Source organism: Ailuropoda melanoleuca, chromosome 18 (genome assembly GCF_002007445.2).
Source record: "Ailuropoda melanoleuca isolate Jingjing chromosome 18, ASM200744v2, whole genome shotgun sequence".
In the NCBI taxonomy this organism is placed as follows: domain Eukaryota; kingdom Metazoa; phylum Chordata; class Mammalia; order Carnivora; family Ursidae; genus Ailuropoda; species Ailuropoda melanoleuca.
The window spans coordinates 22,021,312-22,040,518 of NC_048235.1; positions in this window are offsets into that span (position 1 = coordinate 22,021,312).

Sequence of the window (19,207 nt, forward strand, 5' to 3'; positions counted from 1 at the left end):
AGAGTTTATTCAAACATCAAAACAACCCTACAAAATAAAATGGGTATTGATATCTCCATCAAGCATGTGAGAAAGGCATGGTTAAAAGGGATGAACTAATTTGCTTTGTCACATACTAGTAAGTGGTAAAGCCTAGATCAAAGGTCAATCCTAGGTCAGAGACTCCAGAAGGCTGCGTTCCTCAGCATTAAATGGTTGTTTTATTATTACCTGGTCTACTGACTATGTGCAGGCTTTAGATCTTATCTCACTTATTTCTCCTTGCAGCCTACTTAGAGTCACCCAGTATGCCAATTATCATAAGCAATCTGAAACATGTTTAAAATCTGAGTCATTTCACCCTCTTCTGGATAAGATGAGAAAACTAGCAATGCCCATATGTCATTCATACAATTTTTCTCTAAAACTGCTTGTGATGGTGGGTAATAATCCCCAGATGGAAGTCATTAAATTTTAATTTGTATGCATATGTGACATCTTGCTTTTCAAAATCTTTCTGACTTTACTCTTTCCATTACTGAAACTAATTGATACATATATGAGAAATAACGAATTAAAATGAGTGTAAAGCAGTTTTCTCAAATCTAAAACATGCTATAAAATGTTAATAAAACCATAAAAATATATGGAAAAATCTGTCAATTACAAAATTAACTTTAGATGGGAAGACAAATACCATTTATCCTTTATAATGTCCAAATAAGTGACTTCTTTGGCAGCTAAATGTCTTTTTGCTAAATATTAATAAAATCTCAAGAATAAGAGTTTTTCTTTCATAATGCCCAAGAAAATAAAATTTTGAAGACAATCATTGCAGTTATAAATTAAAGTTGAAAAAAAAAAAAACAACTCGAAACGGCTATTTGCTAGGACCAGATCTTGGTTATGATTAAATCAATGTAAATCACTGGTTGGCAAATCATATCACAATGGAAGAGATTTTTTTCTCATCTCTATGAGTGACTTACAGCTGGGTGCTGGGGTAGAGACAGAATGCCATATAAAGGAGAGATCATTTTATCAGTGGAAGCAGACACACTGAGTAAATTGGTCAGGACTAAGGCTTCCAGATGGCCCAGGCTGGGAATCAGAGCAGGCAGGCTCAGGGAGGCCACTGTTCTTAACTGGGAAGGATGCAGATAACATTCACATGTAGACACAAATTAACAAAGAAACTGGCTTGATTTATGTATATCCCTTGAAAAGAAAGATTAGAAAATGCAACCCTGGAATGTATCAGTATTTTAAATAGAATTCAATCAAACTATTTGTTGCATTTCTGAACTTTTTCATACATTTTTTCATACATTTTTTACATTTTTCATACATTTCATACAATTTTTAAAATTCGGGGTTTCTGGAATTGATGACCTTCTGCATATATTTCTTCATTTTTTATTCACTCATTTATTCATTCTCCTACAACTATCCATTGAATGTGAATTATAAACCAAACAAATAATATTGTAATTAGTGCCCAAAGATAAGCTATCCTCTCCATGGTACCTGCTCTCATGTCAAATGCAGAACACAAGTATTTCACATATAACTATTTAAGCAGTGATTTGAATATAATTTTGATGAGGTCAAAAATAGGATGATACACGACTCTAAGCTGGAAACCCTGATCCAGCCTAAAGGTCACCGTTTAGTAAGAGCAAGACTCAGAAGCCAGGAAGGTGCTTATTTATGACGTGAAGCATGTGTCACTGAGTGAAATTTCTGGGTCACAAAGATTACAATTTAGGGCAAGAAATTTTTGAGGTGACCTTAAGGATACAAGTGTCACCAAAATTTCTTTTAGCTTCATTGTTCCCTACATAAGATTCTTAGCTGGAAGCAAGATTTGCTTATAAGAAAAAAATGAACTCTGTTCTTCCCACTATTAGGAAAATACAATAAAAGTCACAGTGCTGGGGGTTATCATTTTTTTAATTTTAATTCCAGTGTAATTAACATACAGTGTTATATCAATTTCAGCTATACAATATAGTGATTCAGCACATCTATACATTACTCCATGCTCATTGTGATAAGTGTGCTCTTAATCCCCTTCACTTTTTTCACCCATCCCCCCACCCACCTCCCCTCTGGTAACTACCAGTTTGTTTTCTGGATTTAAGAGTCTGTTTTTGGTTTCTTTCTTTTTTTTTTCCCCCTTTGTTCATTTGTTTTGTTTCTTAAATTGCACAGATGAATGAAATCATATGGTGTTTATCTTTTTCTGACTTAATTCACTTAGCATTATACCCTCGAGATCCATCCACGTTATTGCAAATGGAAAGATTTCATTCTTTTTTATTTTATTTATTTATTTTTTTAAAAGATTTTATTTATTTATTTGACAGAGATAGAGACAGCCAGCGAGAGAGGGAACACAAGCAGGGGGAGTGGGAGAGGAAGAAGCAGGCTCACAGCAGAGGAGCCCGATGTGGGGCTCAATCCCACAACGCGGGGATCACGCCCTGAGCCGAAGGCAGACGCCTAACCGCTGTGCCACCCAGGCGCCCCTCATTCTTTTTTATGACTAATATTCCATTGTATGGACACATGTGGTGTGTGTGTATATATATATATATATATATATACACACATATATATATAACTTTATATATTCTTCTTTATTCATTTGCCTATAATGAACATTTGAGTTGCTTCCATAATTTGGCTATTGTAAATAATGCTGCAGTAAACATAAGGATGCATTTATCTTTTCTCAAATGAGTGTTTTTGTATTCTTGGTTAAATGTCCAGTAGTGAAATTACTGTATCATAAGGTAGTTCTATTTTTAATCTTTTGAGGACACTCCATACTGTTTTCCACAGTGGCTACACCAGTTCACGCTCCCACCAACAGTGCACGAGGGTTCATTTGTTCCATATCCCTGCCAACACTTATTTCTCATGTTTTTAATTCTAGGCATTCTGACTGTAAGCAGCTATCTCATGGTTTTGATTTGCAATTCTCTGGTGATGAGTGATGTTGAACATCTTTTCACATGTCTGTTGGCCATCTGTACATCTTTTTTGGAGAAATATCTGCTTATATCTTCTGCCCATTTTAAGTGGGTTATTTGTTTTTTGGGTGTTGAGTTTCATAAGTTCTTTATATATTTTGGATACTAGCCCTTTATCAGATATGTCATTTACAGATATCTTCTCCCATTCAAAAGGCTGCCTTTTAGTTTTGTTGATTGTTTCCTTTGCTCTGTACAAGATTTTTATTTTAACATAGTCCCAATAGTTTATTTTTGCCTTTGTTTACCTTGCCTTAGGAGATATATCAAGAAAAATGAGGATAATATTAGCTGTGGGTTGTTCATATGAGGCCTTTATTGTGTTGAGGTATGTTCCCTCTAAACCTACTTTGTTGAGGGTTTTTATCATGAATGAATGTTGTACTTTATCAAATGCTTTTTCTGGATCTATCAAAATGATCATTTGGTTTTTATATTTTCTCTTGTTTGTGTGATGTATCACATTGATTGATTTGTGATTGAACCATGCTTGCATCCCAGAAATAAATCCCACTTGACTGTGCTGAGTGATTTTTTAAAGTATTGTTGGATTTGGTTTGCTAATATTTTCTTGAAGATGTTGGCATCTATTCATCAGAAATGTTGGCCTGCAGTTATCTTCTTCTGTAATGTCTTTATCTGATTTTGGTATCTGGGTGATAAATTTGGAAGATTTCCTGCCTCTTCTATTTTTTGGAATACTTCAAGAAGAATAGATATTAACCCTTCTTTAAATGTTTGGTAGTATTGGGGCGCCTGGGTGGCACAGTGGTTAAGCGTCTGCCTTCGGCTCAGGGCATGATCCTGGCTTTATGGGATTGAGCCCCACATCAGGCTCTTCTGCTATGAGCCTGCTTCTTCCTCTCCCACTCCCCCTGCTTGTGTTCCCTCTCTCGCTGGCTGTCTCTATCTCTGTCAAATAAATAAATAATCTTTAAAATAAATAAATAAATAAATAAATAAATAAATAAATAAATGTTTGGTAGTATTAACCTATGAATCATCTGGTCCTCAACTTTTGTTTCTTGGGAGTTTTTTTATTACTGGGTCAATTTCATTGCTGGTAATTGGTCCGTTCAAATTTTCTAGTTCTTCTTGATTCAGTTTTGGGAATTTCTATGTTTCTAAGAATTTTTCCATTTCTCTGGGTTGTTCACTTTTTTGGCATATGATTTTTCATAATATTTTTTTTACAATCCTTTGTATTTCTATGGTGTTATTTGTTATTTCTCCTTTTTCATTTCTGATTTTGTTATTTGAGTCCCTCCTCCTTTGATGAGTTAGACTAAAGGTTTATCAATTTTGTTGACCTTTTCAAAGAGGCATCTCCTAGTTTCATTGATCTATTGCATTGCTTTTAGTTTCTATTTCATTTATTTCATCACCTATATTATTTCCTTTCTTCTTTTTGTTTTGCATTTTGTAGGTTCTCTTTTTTTCCACCTTTAGGTGTAATGTTAGATTGTGTATTTGAGATTTTTCTTGCTTCTTGAACTAGGCCTGTATTGCTATAAACCGCCCTCTTAGAACAGCTTTTGCTGCATCCCAAAGTTATTGGACTGTTGTGTTTTCATTTTCATTTGTCTCCATGTAATTTTTTTGATCTCTTCTTTGATTTCGTGGTTGACACTTCATTGTTTAGTGGCATGTTATTTAATCTACATGCATTTGTGCTCTTTCCAGATTTTTTCTTGTGGTTAATTTCTAGGTTTATAGCATTGTGTTTAGAAAAGATGCATGGTATGTCTTCAGTTATTTTGAATTTGTTGAGACTTGTTTTGTGGCCTAATATGTAACTATTCTGGAGAATGTTCCATGTGCACTTGAAAAGAATTCGTATTCTGCTGTTTTAGGGTAGAATGCTCTGAATATATCTATTTTTCCATCTAGTCCATTGTGTCATTCAAAGCCACTGTATCCTTATTGATTTGCTGTTTGGATGATCTATCCACTAATACAAGTGAGGTGTTAAAATCCCCTACTATTATTGTATCGCTACTAATTACTTCCTTTATGTTTGTTACTATCTGCTTTATATATTTGGGTGTTCCCTTGTTGGATGCATAGTTACAATTTTTATGTCTTCTTGTTGCATCTTTCCTTTTATGATTATATAGTGTCCTTTTCCCTTGTTATAGTCTTTGTTTTAAAATCTGTTTTATCTGATGTAAGTATTGCTACCCCAGCTTTCTTTTCACTTCCATTTGCATGATAAATTATTTTTCTATCCCTTCACTTTCAGTCTGCATACATTTAGGTCTGAAGTGAGTCATATAGATAGGCAACATATAGATGAGTCTTGCTCTTTCATCCATTCTGTCACCCTATGTCTTTTGATTGGAGCATTTAGTCCATTTACATTCAAACTAATTATTGATAGGTATGTACTTCTTGCCATTTTGTTACTCGTTTTATGGTTGTTTTTGCAGTTCTTCTCTGTTCCTTTCCTCTCTTTCTCTCGTCTCTCTCAGTGTGCTGGCTTTCTTCAGTGATATACTTGGATTCCTTTCTCTTTACTTTTTGTGTACCTATTACTCGTTTTTGATTTGTGGTTACCATTAGGTTTATATATAATGTGTTATGCATAGCAGTCTATATTAAGTTAATGGTCACTTAAGTTTGAACCCATTCTAAAAGCATTAGATTTTTGTTCCTCTCCCTCTCACATTTTAGGTATATGGTTTTATAAATTACAAATTTTTATTTTGTGAACCCTTGACTGATTTTTGTAGATACACGTAATTTTACTGTTTTTGTGCTTCATATGTTTCTTACTCTTGCTTATGGTTTTTCCTTTTTAATGAGTCCCTGCATATATTTGCTTAAGGCTGGTTTCGTGATGATGAATTCTTTTAGTGTTTGTTTTTCTGGGAAACTTATTATCTCTTCTTCTATTCTGAATGATAGCTTTACTGGTAGAATATTCTTGTTTGCCGGTTTTTCCTTTCAGCAATTTGAATATATCATGCCACTCTCTTCTGGCCTGCAAAGTTTCTACTTAAAATTCGGCTGATAGCATTATGGATTTGCATTGTATATAACTGTTTTATTTTCTCTTGCTGCTTTAAATATTCTCTCTTTATCACTACTTTTTGTTATTTTAATTTCTATGTGTCTTAGTGTGGACCTCTTTGGGTTGATTTTGTTGGGGGTTCTCTGTGCCACCTGGATCTGGATTTCTGTTTCCTTCCCCGGATTTGGGAATTTGTGAGCTATTAATTCTTTAAATAAATCTTCTGCTTCCTTTTCTCTCTCTCCTTATGGGATCCCTACAATGCAATGTTGTTATGCTTGATGTCATTGAGTTCCCTTAATCTTGTTTCATTTTTTATTATTCTTTTTTCTTCTCTCTTCTCAAGTTGATTGCTTTCCATTACTCTGTCCTCCAGGTCACTGATCTGTTTTTCTGCTTCTTCTGGGCAATGATTTATCTCCTCTGGTATAGTTTTAATTTCAGTTATTGAGTTCTTCATCTCTGATTGGCTCTTTTTTCTTTTCTCTATTTCTTTGTTGAGGGTCTCACTGATGACCTCCACTCTTTTCTTGAGTCCAATGAGTATCTTTATGACCATTACTTTAAATTCTCTATCAGGAGTGAGGTGTGGGGTGTTAACAAGGTTTGTCCTGGTCTCCTGTGGGAGGGGATCTGCAATTGCCTGGAAGAACTCCTGCTCGCCTAGATGGAGGGGGAGGTCTTCAGAAGAGTGTGGGGGCAGGGCATGCTGTTAGCCAGCTGGCTGGACAGTGTTTTTGCTGTGCTGGTTCCAGCAGTTGTCAGTGTATCTAGGCTAAGTGCCAGGAATGGGAAATGGTTCATGCAAGCTCTTTTATTGTTGTTGAAGTCTCCCAAAGATCCCTGTCCATCCAGCACATGCTCTGAGATTAGTAAACACACCTCCCTCCAGTATACCTCAGGCATTTTGCAAAGTACTGCTTCTATTCTGTTTTGCAGGGGGCTGTTTTTCATGGTCTCTCTTTAAGGGCAGGGTTTCAGCTTCCTCTCATTCTCAGGCTCTCCCAGAGCTGAGCCTGATGATTTTTTACGGTTCCAGGTATTAAGTCCCACTGTTTGTAAGAACTCCTGAAGTTAGGCCCCTCTAGTTTTCAAAGCCAAACAGGATGGGGATTTGTCTTCCTCATGTAGATCCATGTACCCAGTATGGGGTGTGCTCCTCTCCTCTCTCTGTGCCAGTAACATCCCTTCCTCTTCTGGATAGTCCTACAGGTCAGTTTGGCTCCTAACCATGTGTCTGCTCTTTCTACCTTCTTCAATGTAGCCTCTTCTCTACATTTAGTTTTGGAGAGTCTGTTCTGCCATTCTTTGGATTGTTTTCTGGGTTCTTTACACTGATGTGGGTGTTATCCAGTTGTATCCATGGGAGGAGGTGAGCCTAGGCTCCTCCTACTCCTCCATCTTCCCTGGAAGTCTAAGAATAATATTCTTGTATTATCCTTGGGATCAGGGGTCCCTATCTTTTCTTTGCAGAGGACCTTGCATTTTTTATAGCAAACCATCACTATTAATAAGTATATTTTGGTGTTTGCTAACAATAATGTCCGAGAGACAATGAGACAAAGTGGGACATGAGAAAAGTCAGATTGCTGAGTAGAATGTGGTGGGGATCATCATAGTCAGTTATAATTCTCCCTTCCTTGAGAAGCCAGGATATCTGGAGAAGGATGTGGCTGACACAGTATTTTGTAGTAACTACCATAGAGTTTTTTAAAAATATATATATTCCTTAAGCATATGCAAACTACCAGTTGGGATCCTTCTGTTATGGACTGCATGCTTGTGTCCCCACAAAATTCATATACTGAAACCCTAATCCCCAATATGATGGCATCTGGAGATGAAGTTTTGGAAGATAATTAGACTTAGATGAGGCCATGAAGGTGGGGCTCTCATGATGGGATTAATGCCATTATAAGAAAAGGAAGAGATACCAGAACTCTCTCTGTACCATGTGAGCACACAGCAAGAAGGAGGCTGTCTACAATCCAGAAAGTGGGCCCTCTCCAGATGCTGGATCTGCTAGCACCTTGATCTTGGACTTCCCAGCCTCTAGAACTTTAAAAAATAAGAGTTTGTTGTTAAGCCTCCCATTTGATAGTAATTTGTTATAATAAGCCTGAGCTCCTGATCCTGATACACTCTGAGGAGAATTTTATTAGTATTCAGAACAGTAGCCAACTTTCTTAGTAAGATAAAAGTTATTTTGTATTGCTTTGCAAAACCACTATACTCATTAATTTTTAGGACCGGATCAAATATAAGATTGTATTACAATATTCTAAAGCCAGAAATTGCTTCATGAAAATATCTGGTTTCTTATTTTATGTATAAGCAGACATTATACATTTAGTAAATGTCTAAACAGTGCTAAATAATTTTCATCAACCTTGTTTTTTGGGAACTAATGAATCGGGACAATTGGGGAATCTGGGCCATAGGCATATGTAAATAATTCTAAGATAAAATTTCATTGTCATCTAACTTTTCTTGTCATTCTTTAGCATCACCTTCCAAAGAAAGTTTCCATTTGCCTCCTAATCTTAATAGCTCCCAAAAACTGAATTCAGGAGCATTAGTGAAAGACATTTTGCAAATTCAGCTCCATTCTAATTCCTTTCCTCCAAGAGCAAGATATCCTGAAGGGGATCTGCCCTGAGCACCAAAAGGCTACCATAAAATTCATGTTTTATTGCCCTCTTTTCTTATATCCATTGGACTATAAATTCTTATCATGACACAGCAATAAATAGGATTCGGGGGTAGTCTTTGAGCACCTAATCAAAATAGTAAGTGTTGATCCTCATTTTCCCCTCTCTGGCTGACAAATTCTGGATCAGAGGAAATGGACTTTATAAACAAACTGTTTCTCTGTGTTTATAGCTTGCTGTCAAGAAAAATTCATAAGTCCCCCAAATCCTAATTCCTCTTCAGTAAAATAAATATCTGAAATCCATTTTCTATACATGAAGCTTTATACAAAAAAAACAAAATTTTCTCGAAAAATTTATTTTGTAAAAATGATAATATTTCTTGAATGCCTATTACATGTCAAGACCTTCACAAACAAAGGATTACTTATTTCATCCTCTGAATATGAGAAGGAGGATACTTTTATTTTCCCCATTCTGAAAAGGAAGCTAGAGAAGTAAGAAATATCCTATGTCAACAAACTTAAGATGCTATAAATTTTAAATTGCATCATTAATTTTATATATAAATAAGAAAAAATCAATAAACCAAAAAATACCACTTATTATTTCATACATCCTAATTAGAAATTTGGTAAAATGTGAAAAATGTTTATCTTATAATCAATGAAATAAAGTAGCTTGTTCAAGGTCAAGTGTCTCCTAAACTAAGGAGACTAAGATGAGAATTCTCAAATGGAAACTACACAGTACAAGACAATGCAAATTTCTCTTGTTTAAATCATGCAGTCTATGATATTTTGTTACGGCAGCACTAGCAAACTAATACAGAAAGATAAAAAAGAAAAATATAATTAGACATACAAATCAAATTTTAATGGACTCAAATTCTATGAATTAGAGACATTTTTCCAGTGAGGATGTAACTGAACCTCAGACCAAAGATGGAACCTGTCTCATTAGGGAAGCAGAAACCTTGTCTTGTCAGAAGGTATTTGAATGGATCTTCAAATAGAAATCCCTCAAAAAAGAGACATCAAAAAATGTTAATGTTTGCAGAAGGCTACATAAATACACTGCATCTACATTCACCCAACTTTGCAAAAAACCTTTAGGAAACTCTAGTCAAAGGGATTTATGTCTTGATTTCTCATATTTCCTCTCAGACATCATGTTTACTTTATGATTGATCTCTTATATGCATGTGCAATCTATAAGACAAGTATGGCTATAAATCAACATTAAATGTCAATCAATCCAAGCACTACATAAAGTCTTCAGAGAGACAAACTCTTCAGAAGATTCAGAAAAAGATTCCTGGAAAATGGTCTTGACAAATGAGTTAAATTTTAATAGGTTGGAAATTAAGGGGCAAGTTATTTTAAACTGGAAGAAACCTTAAAAAAGAAAAAGGAAGTATTTAATATAATGACATAACTGAACACTGTCATTCTGGTTGAAATTGTACAAGTAGGAGAGTCAAGGATACCATGCCTGCAGGTAGAGAACATAATAAGGGCCCTTGAACAGCAGAGTACAAAAGGTTCATGTATTATGAAAGATGATCAAGTAAATGGAGGTACATCCATTCATGAAAATACTACTCAGCACTAAAAAGAAAGAAATTACTGATACCTGCTACAACTTGGATGGATCTCAAAGGAATTCATTCTGCTGAGTGAAGGAAACCAGTTGCAAAGGATTGCATATTGTAGGATTCCTTTTATGGCATTTTAAAGAAGACAAAACTTTGGATAGAAAAGAGGTAAGTAGTTCTTAGGGGTTAGAAATGGAGGAAGGGTGTGATTTCTAAAAAAGAACATAAAGGATTGTTTTGGAGTGATGGAACTGTTCTGAATCCTGATGATGATGATAGTATTTACACAAATCTATACATGTGCTAGAATTTGTAGAACTGTACACTAGATGAACAAAATCTATTATTATGGTATTTTTTTTAATTAGTAAAATGTGTGAATTGGAATGGTAACTTTCATAGAGGAAAGAAAAATGGATGTGAATACAATATTTAAAAATAACTTACTAGATTAAACTAGTAGTTCAGCATAAAAGAAGAGGGAGAAAGAAATCAAAATTATTCAGAGGTTTCAACCTAGGCAGGAGGATAAGTATTTCCCATGATGTTAATACACAAAAATAGTGAACTCAGAAAGGATTGCATTGTGTATAAGGAAGAGGATAATTTTGGACTTAGCATTTTTGCCTGCCAGGAAATGTTCCGGAGATGGTCATCCATCAGATGAAAATATGAATCTGGAATGTGGAAGAGAATTTTAACAGTCAAGTTAAAGGCATAGATTTTAGAGTCCACTGTCTGAAAGTGCTAATTGCAATGACAGTCATGGAAAAGGTCACTTTGCAAAGACCATAAAGGAGCATGATGAAGAAATTTTGGAGATGTCAACTTTATGGGAGAGAAGTGAGGCTAACGAACCCTTCCCTGAAAGCACAGCCTATAGCACGTGCTCTTTTCGAACATCTTCCATTATTCATTTGGCATTAAGTATCAGTTTCAAGTTCAAATTTTGTATGAACTTGAGGATTCACCCAATATGTGTACACAGCACACCTACAATGTACAAGACAGTGCCAGATGATCTAAAGTTACTATTTATGACTTGGAGACAGGCCTAGATTTTTATTAAACTCTGAGAGTCTAAACGGAAAAAATTATCCAGGTTTTCGAGCTCCTAGCTTATTCTTGCACTGAAGAGAGGTGATAAATCGAAGCGCTGAGTGTGGGAGTGAAGATGCAGGGTGTAATGTCTCATCGATTGGATTTTGGGCAGATGGAACTGTAGACTCCTTTACTATAATACTATATTTTTTCCTAGAAAATGTGCCCTGAACTTCACTAACATTTCATTACTTTTGTTATAAATAATCCCTAAGAGCTCTTCTATTCTCATAATATGAATCTTTACCAGAAGCCTGCATCTTATTTTCTTGTTTCTCCATTGCTACTGTGCATTATAATGAGTCATGCTGGCTACAAAGTCAGATTGAATTACCCAGTCCGACCCATGCAATTTCCAAGAATGTATACATGCTGTAAACAACCTAAACATTTAAAAACGGATTTACTTTTCATGTCTATGCCTTTTTGTGTAGGGATCCTAAGAAACAGCTAGAAAAGCTCCTCTTCTGAGTTGTGATCAGAAACTCCAAAATTGCATGTTGGGGGTCACTTTAGGACAGAGTAAGTTGCAGGAGACAATTATAGAGACACAGCATTGTGTTCCTGCTTGTAAAACACAATAAACCTTATGAAACAGGTCATGCTTAATGACACCACGAGCTCCAAAATAGAAGGGAAATGAACTGTTGGGTTTTCTTAGAGTAACATATCTTAAAGTATTTGGAGGATGACCGAAATGAGATGTATAGATTCCCATAGAATTGTTCTTCCCCTTTTTGCAAAGAACTGCTGGATACTGTAGACTGGTTTACTCAACCTGCATTTCACTATTCTTCTCCCTGACGACTTCAGAAATCAAAACAGAAAGAACACATTTTCCAGATTCCTTTGAAGGAAGGGATCTGGAGGCAAATTAGATCTGCCAATCACCTGCATGGCAGGAGATTGGGAAGGCAAAATTGAGGCCGAAGCTATCACCCTGTCATATTTTGTCTGCTTCTGCTTAGAAATACATGGGGAGAACAAAGATTTCCCTGTAGCACTGAGAAGCATCTTCCCCCAGCCAGACACTGCTCAATACAGTCTCTGGCCCCATGTGGCTCCTGAGCATATGAATTGAGCCTAGTTCAAATGAAGATGTTCTGTAACTATAAAATACACAGTGGATTTTAAAGTCTTTAAATAAAAGAAAAAAAAAATGAGCAAGAGGGAGGGAATAAAGTATTCCATACATTTTTATATGGATTATATTTTGAAGTGCCTCAATTTTGGTTAAATCAAACAAGTTAAAATTAATTTTGCTCTTTCATTTTACCTATTAAAAAATGAGGCTGCTAGAAAATTTGAAATGACAATTGGACCTCTCATTATATTTCTTAGCACTGCTCCAGCTTCCTGTGTGTAGAGAAAGCTATGTGGTTTCTCTATGTATCCGTCTAGTCCTGGGTGGCAGCTATGGATATCAGTTCTCTTGCTCCTGGACTCTTCAGAAGCTGTGGGAGTAGGCTCCCAATTCTGGTTTAGCTTCAGCAACAACCTCAGAAGTGGCTTTCTTGATGAGTCCATCCTGAACTGTTCTAGAAATCATCCCTACGTGTCCCACTTAGAGTCCTTTCTTTCAAGTCCTTCTTCCCATTTTATAAATGCCCACTTCTTTGCACTGTATTCTTCTTTATATTGTATTTCTTATTCCTTCTTAATGTGTTTTCTATTTCTTGAATGGAACTTTGATAAAAAGGGAGTAGCTTAAATAGTAGGAGTAATTTCTGGAATGGAACTCCTTTGGTTTAATTATTTTTTTCTAAGTTTCTGAGAAAAAAAAAATCTAATGGCAAACGTTCTGAAGCTATGGGAATGTCCCTAGTACGTGATATTGGGGAGAAGGTATGTCCATCTTTCTTGCCTCAATATAGTATGTATAATATATGTCTGTATTTGCATATTCCAAACAAGGTACTGGTCTTGAAAACCCTTCAAATGATTGAAAGGAGATGCCTCCAGAAGCAGCACTGCTTTTGAAAAGGAAAGTTTAAAGAGAAGACTGCAATAAAGGGAGAAGAAATCAGGTGGCCTCAATCTGAGACTGTGAACCATTCCCTGGTCACATCTGATTTCCATGATAAGGACTTACAAAATTACTTGCTGTTTTTCTCATTTTCGGCGTATCTTGAGGGTATCAACATGCTGACCTCCCCTTCCCACGTTCCTGTGTTTCTGTTGTAAAAGTGATTTATTAATCTGCCTGGTTATCTCTAGGATCATTCTATTCTATATGGAGGTTGTTGCCTATTTCCCATACAGGCGTCTCCTTGCAGTATTACTGGGCATTCAGTGATGATATCACAGCCTTGGAAAATTGCTGCCCTCACTAATGTATCTCTCCAGGTTGCTTTGGCAGTCGGAGGAAATGCACGTGTTATCCCCAGTTGTGCGAGGTTTTAGATGTAAATTAAGAAAGCACCAGCCCCTGCCCGTCACAGTGGGGAAGTGCAGGAGTAGTTTAAAGCCAAAGGCAGTATAATAATCATTTCACCATACACATTCACTTACACACACACACAAAGAGACACAGAAATACATGCACTCATATATACACGCATATACACACACGTGCATGCACACACATGGTGTATTCATTTAAGACAAGTTCATTTCACCTGTCTTATCATATCACGTATTTGACAGTGCACTAAGATTTTTCAACCAGCATTTGGGAGAAAAGAACCGGGAATTGCTGGATAAGCATTTTCAGGTTTTGTGATGCTACTCTGTAATCTCACACTTTAGGTGGATTTAGCCTAGTCGTTCATTACATTTCTTGGCATGCCTTACAGTGTGGTAGCATTAGGCTAACAGCTAATGGATTATATGAGCACAGACACCGAGCAGAAAGCTATATTGAAGTTGATGGGAAAGGGGCTGCGGTGACTTTCGGGGCTGGGCTTGGCAGAGTTTTACCTGGGAAGCTCTCCAGTTCTCTGATCCATCTAGAGGTGTAGCAATTCTTTTATTGGGTATTTCATAAAAATACAGTTACAAGTCTGAAATAAAGGCATTGATTTTCTTATAATATGGAAGGAAGGGAAAAAGGGCAAAGAAGATATGGAAAAAGAGAAAGGGAAAGATGATGGGATGTAGAAAAATGACAGGGAGAAAAGAAAGGAAGGAGGATTTAATAGCAGAAATAAGAAAGCAAAAAAGAAAGGAAGAAGAGGAAAGAACAGAAGGAGAATGAAGAGAGAGTGTGGCAAGGCAGTTGTGAGGAACTCGTCTTTGTTAAATTAAGAATTCAAGTGCTGTGTTCTTTTCCTCCACATGGACAAGTAAGAATACAAACAACAAATTCTTGAAGTCTATTGCTCCTACAGGAAGCACAGAATATTGACAAAGAAGCATGACACAACAAATTCCATTTTCATTCCATCTGCCCCCCCCCCCCCCCACTGTACCCTGGACTCATGGAAGATCTGGAGTGGACAGAAAGAAACTGGAGCCATCGAGGAGTGAGAAGCAGTACTCCAGCACCAGTTGCCTATGAACTTGGGACAAGGAGGCAATTTCAAGACTGCGGGGTAGCGTAGATTTCATTTGCTGTGCTATAGGAAGGTTTTGGGAAAGCTGCAGCTCTATGACCATGCCTCATACAACTGGGCATGAGGAGTGACTAAAGATAAAGCAAAACCAAAAAACATAAAGCAGTTTCATGTATGTGGAGCCCAGAGAGCCAAATCCTTACTTCCCCACATGTGTTTACCACAGCAGACTTGTGGCAGAGAAGATATTTGTGAGTTAAGAGAGCCCCGTCTGTGAGCCCACAGAAGAGAGGGGAAGGAAGAGCATGTGTTTAGCATATAGGTTCCTGCAATGTGAAGGGATTTGCATCAGAGGGGACTTTTGAATAACTCACAAAAGCTGAAGGGTGATGCTATCTCAAAGTTCTTTAAATTTGAGAAAGTAGGAAGAAAGCAATACATTTGTTTGAACATTTATTATGTCCCTTCACATTTAATTCTCACAACATTCCTGTAATGAGGGTATTATGGTTCCAATTTGCTGTTGAGAAAACATAGATTTACCCAAGATAACTCAGTTGTTGTGTATTAACACTGGAATGTAAGCACAGGATTAGCTGGTTGTCTAATGCACATGTAACACTCCACACTGCTCCATGTTCCATCATTATTTGCTAAATGTTCATTTCAAAATATTTATTGTGTTTCTGTCATGTGTCAATATTGTGTTAGATAATTACCAGGACAGACATTATTTTTTTAAAGATTTTTTTCTTTATTTGAGAGAAAGCATGAGCAGGGGGAGGGGCAGAAGGTGAAGCAGACTCCCCACTGAGCAAACAGCCTAACGCAGATCTCTGTCCCGGGACTCCCAGGATGATGACTTAAGCTAAAGTCAGAGGCTTAACAGACTGAGCCACCCAGGCACCCCAGGACAAACATCATTTTTATTTATTTATTTATTTATTTATTTATTTATTTATTTATTTATTTTTGAACATTATTTTTAAATCATGGAGCCTGTGATCTAATGAGGAAGACAGATATTAAATAAATATCCACACTGCATATTATGAGAATGTGTAAGAAGTGAAACCTAAATTAGTCTGAAAAGACTGAAATTTGAAAGGTGAGGAATTGGATAGACTAAGAAATAAGGTTGCCAAATAAAACGCAAGCCACCCAGATATTGCATGGGACAGGCTTACACTAAAAAATGACTTGCTATTTATCTGAAATGCAAACTCAATTGAATATCCTATATATTTTTCCTCAGTCTGGTAAACTCACTGAAGGGGAACAGCGAGTATGTTCCAAGAACAGGGAAGTGCATGTATGGAGATCCTGAGTACAACACACACAGCAATTTGGTGAAAGTAAGAGAAGGCCAGTGCAGCTGGAGCAGAGATTGTGGAAGGGAGGAGGGGCTAAGATGATGATTCTGCAAAATGACCTGATGCATTGCCTTGTAAGCCACTTAAAGATTTTGGATTGTATCCTAAGAACAAGAGGAAGCACTTGCATAGTTCTAATCAGGAGAATAAAATGATCAAATTTTAACTTTTAAAATATTACATTGGCTGAAATGTGAGAAATAATGGATTTGTAGAGAGCAAAAGGCTAATTGAGTGTGATCTGGTGGAAGAAAATGATGGTCTGAATTAGGTTGCAAACAGTCAGAATACAGAGAATTAACTGAATTTTAGAAATATTTTGGAAGTGGAATGAGCAAGACAAGCTATGTGTATGAGGGACATCTATTCTGATATGACTCTGGATTCAGGGCTTGAGCAGCAGCATGCAAGATGGCGCCCTTTACCAAGATAAGGGAGTTGGAGGACAAACAGTGGTGCTTGCAAGGGGGTGAGGGTAGGTCATTAGATCACTTTAGACCATGTTGAGAACAGAAAATCTCAGAGATGGCTTATTATATCCCACAAAACTCTTTTCCTCAGAACCTCCTGGAAACCTAGCCTCTCTCAGTTATCTATTACTATATAAAATATTTATATATATATATTTATATATTTATAAAATATTTATGTATAAAATATTTATATTTTTATAGTATATATATTATATTATATATATATTATATTTACTTTCTGCTGAAGTGTCAGAGAAAATTAACTCTTAGCTAGTGTCTGAGCAGAGACAACAACCCAACATCCAAGCCTATATTGCCTTCAATTGTCAGTGTTCTTTTCTCAAAATTGAGATTGCAATATACCTCTGAGGGTAATAAATTTAAAATTTTACTATACTCAATTTTACAAAGAAAATACATTTTATCATCGTTTTTAAGAATTTGGACACTTGCAAAGAGATTTGGAAACTGTCCCTATAATTACTGTGCCCTGTGAGAAGTACGTATTTAATATCTTACGGCTGCTTCTTTGGGAAGGAGTAGACAGATAGTAGAGGTTTTACAAGGAAAATAGCTAATAAAGAAAGATTCCATTTTCACCATGAAAAGCATTTCCTCTGTTTTGTCCAAAAAGCTCAAACTCCTAACAAGACTTAGTAATGCAAATACCGGCTTCAAAAGAGGAGACTTTTTCTGTGATAAGGGCTAGTTCTGAAATCTGGGGTACACCTTCTTTCAAGAAATGCATTCTTGGCTCTAGAGAGTAAAAAATGTAACCCAAACTGACTATTCCAGTGGGCTCTGGTCCCTGGAAAGCTCCATGATGCAGCTGGCAGTTGGCAGCCAAGACTAAAGGTGGTGAAATCAAGGGAAAGAAACCTGCATCTAGCCTCTAGGTCTTTCCTCTGCTTAAAGTGGTTTTCTTGCACAAGGGCAGATTTCAATCGCATGCCCAACTATTTAAATAAAGCACAAATAAGAGCATTGCTTTGAACCCTACAGAAAATGCTATTTGATCTATACCATGTGAGCATAATGAAAATACTTTGTTTTACGTGGTTTCAACTAGGCAATTTATGAGCTTATAGCAAATTAAATGTTAAGTTTGAGTTGTGCGAATTTGGAAAATCTTATGTAAATTTTGGAGTTAGATTTCTTTCCCTGAAAAATGTAATTTTGTGTATGGCAGGCATTTTTCAGCATTTACAACATTTTTAGTGTTTGAGAACTGGAACACTTGCATACCTTGTTAAGGAATAAGAAAGAACAGTACCAAATTCAGTAAATTCTAATTTATAATTAAATTATAATTAATTTATAATTAAATCAGCCATAGTTGTTTTCCCTCTAGAACATTCTGTAAACTTAAATAGAACTGAGTTCAGTCTAATACGGTCTCCTGGCTTAGAAAAAATGTCATTGCATTCAATGGAATCTAAAGGTTTGACTGATCTAGTGAAATATAGTCCTGGTAAGCAGATCCCATGAATAATACAAATGGTAAATTGGGTTTTCTTTTTAAAAATTAATACTTCATAAAATGACATTGTATTCCAAGAACTGAATAGAGTCAACTCGGTGTCTTTTAATGAAACTTAAAGTGGACATGTTAACCCAACACCATATTTACCCTGAAAATATGTCAACAACTTATGGAAGGAGATTCGTTGTGAATGAGATGATCTTTTTCAAATAATTTTTGAGTTTGCATGTGGATCAGCTATTTTGACAGATAAACTCATTCTTGCTAATCTAACGCCAAATTGATTCAAACAAATAACTGGCTTGATTGATGCTTTTCATCGAGTTGTCTTAAAACATTTGGCCAAATTGACTTCTTGTTTTGTTATCTGGTAGTCATAACTAAAGAAGTTCATTAACTAAACTAAACCAGCTACTTTTAAAGGCTCTGTGAACCATCAGTCCCTTTCTAGGCTCCACGGAGCACTTCTCATCAACCAGGAAATTGGTCAATCTCACCAGCAGTTTTACAACATTTCAGATGTTTATTCAGCTAGCAAACCATGACTGATTTTCCTATTTTTCCCCACTGATAACAAAGAAAACAAATAACTCTTTACTGAGGTGCTCTCTTCCATCTCTAACACAATGTATTCTATTTCTGAAGAGATGTTAATCCATGTTAAAATGAATTAACAGGGTAAAGGGGCACATTCAAGAGGACAGGTACACTGTAGAATAGTACATAGAATCCTGAGGATTAATGACAGTCAAGAATTCAAGAAGTATTTATTGAGCATTGAACATAATAGGTATAAAAGATAAGGCATAATGTCTGTACCTTTAGTTTCAGTTCAATAGAGGGCGTTAAAAAAAGCATACCAGTGGGATGGAGGCCACAGGCCAAAGCATAGGGAAAGGACATTTAATTTAAGGTATGACTTGGGCCATGTTAAACTATGATTTTGTTCTCTTACATTTAAAATTGGCCAATAGGGGCGCCTGGGTGGCACAGCGGTTAAGCGCC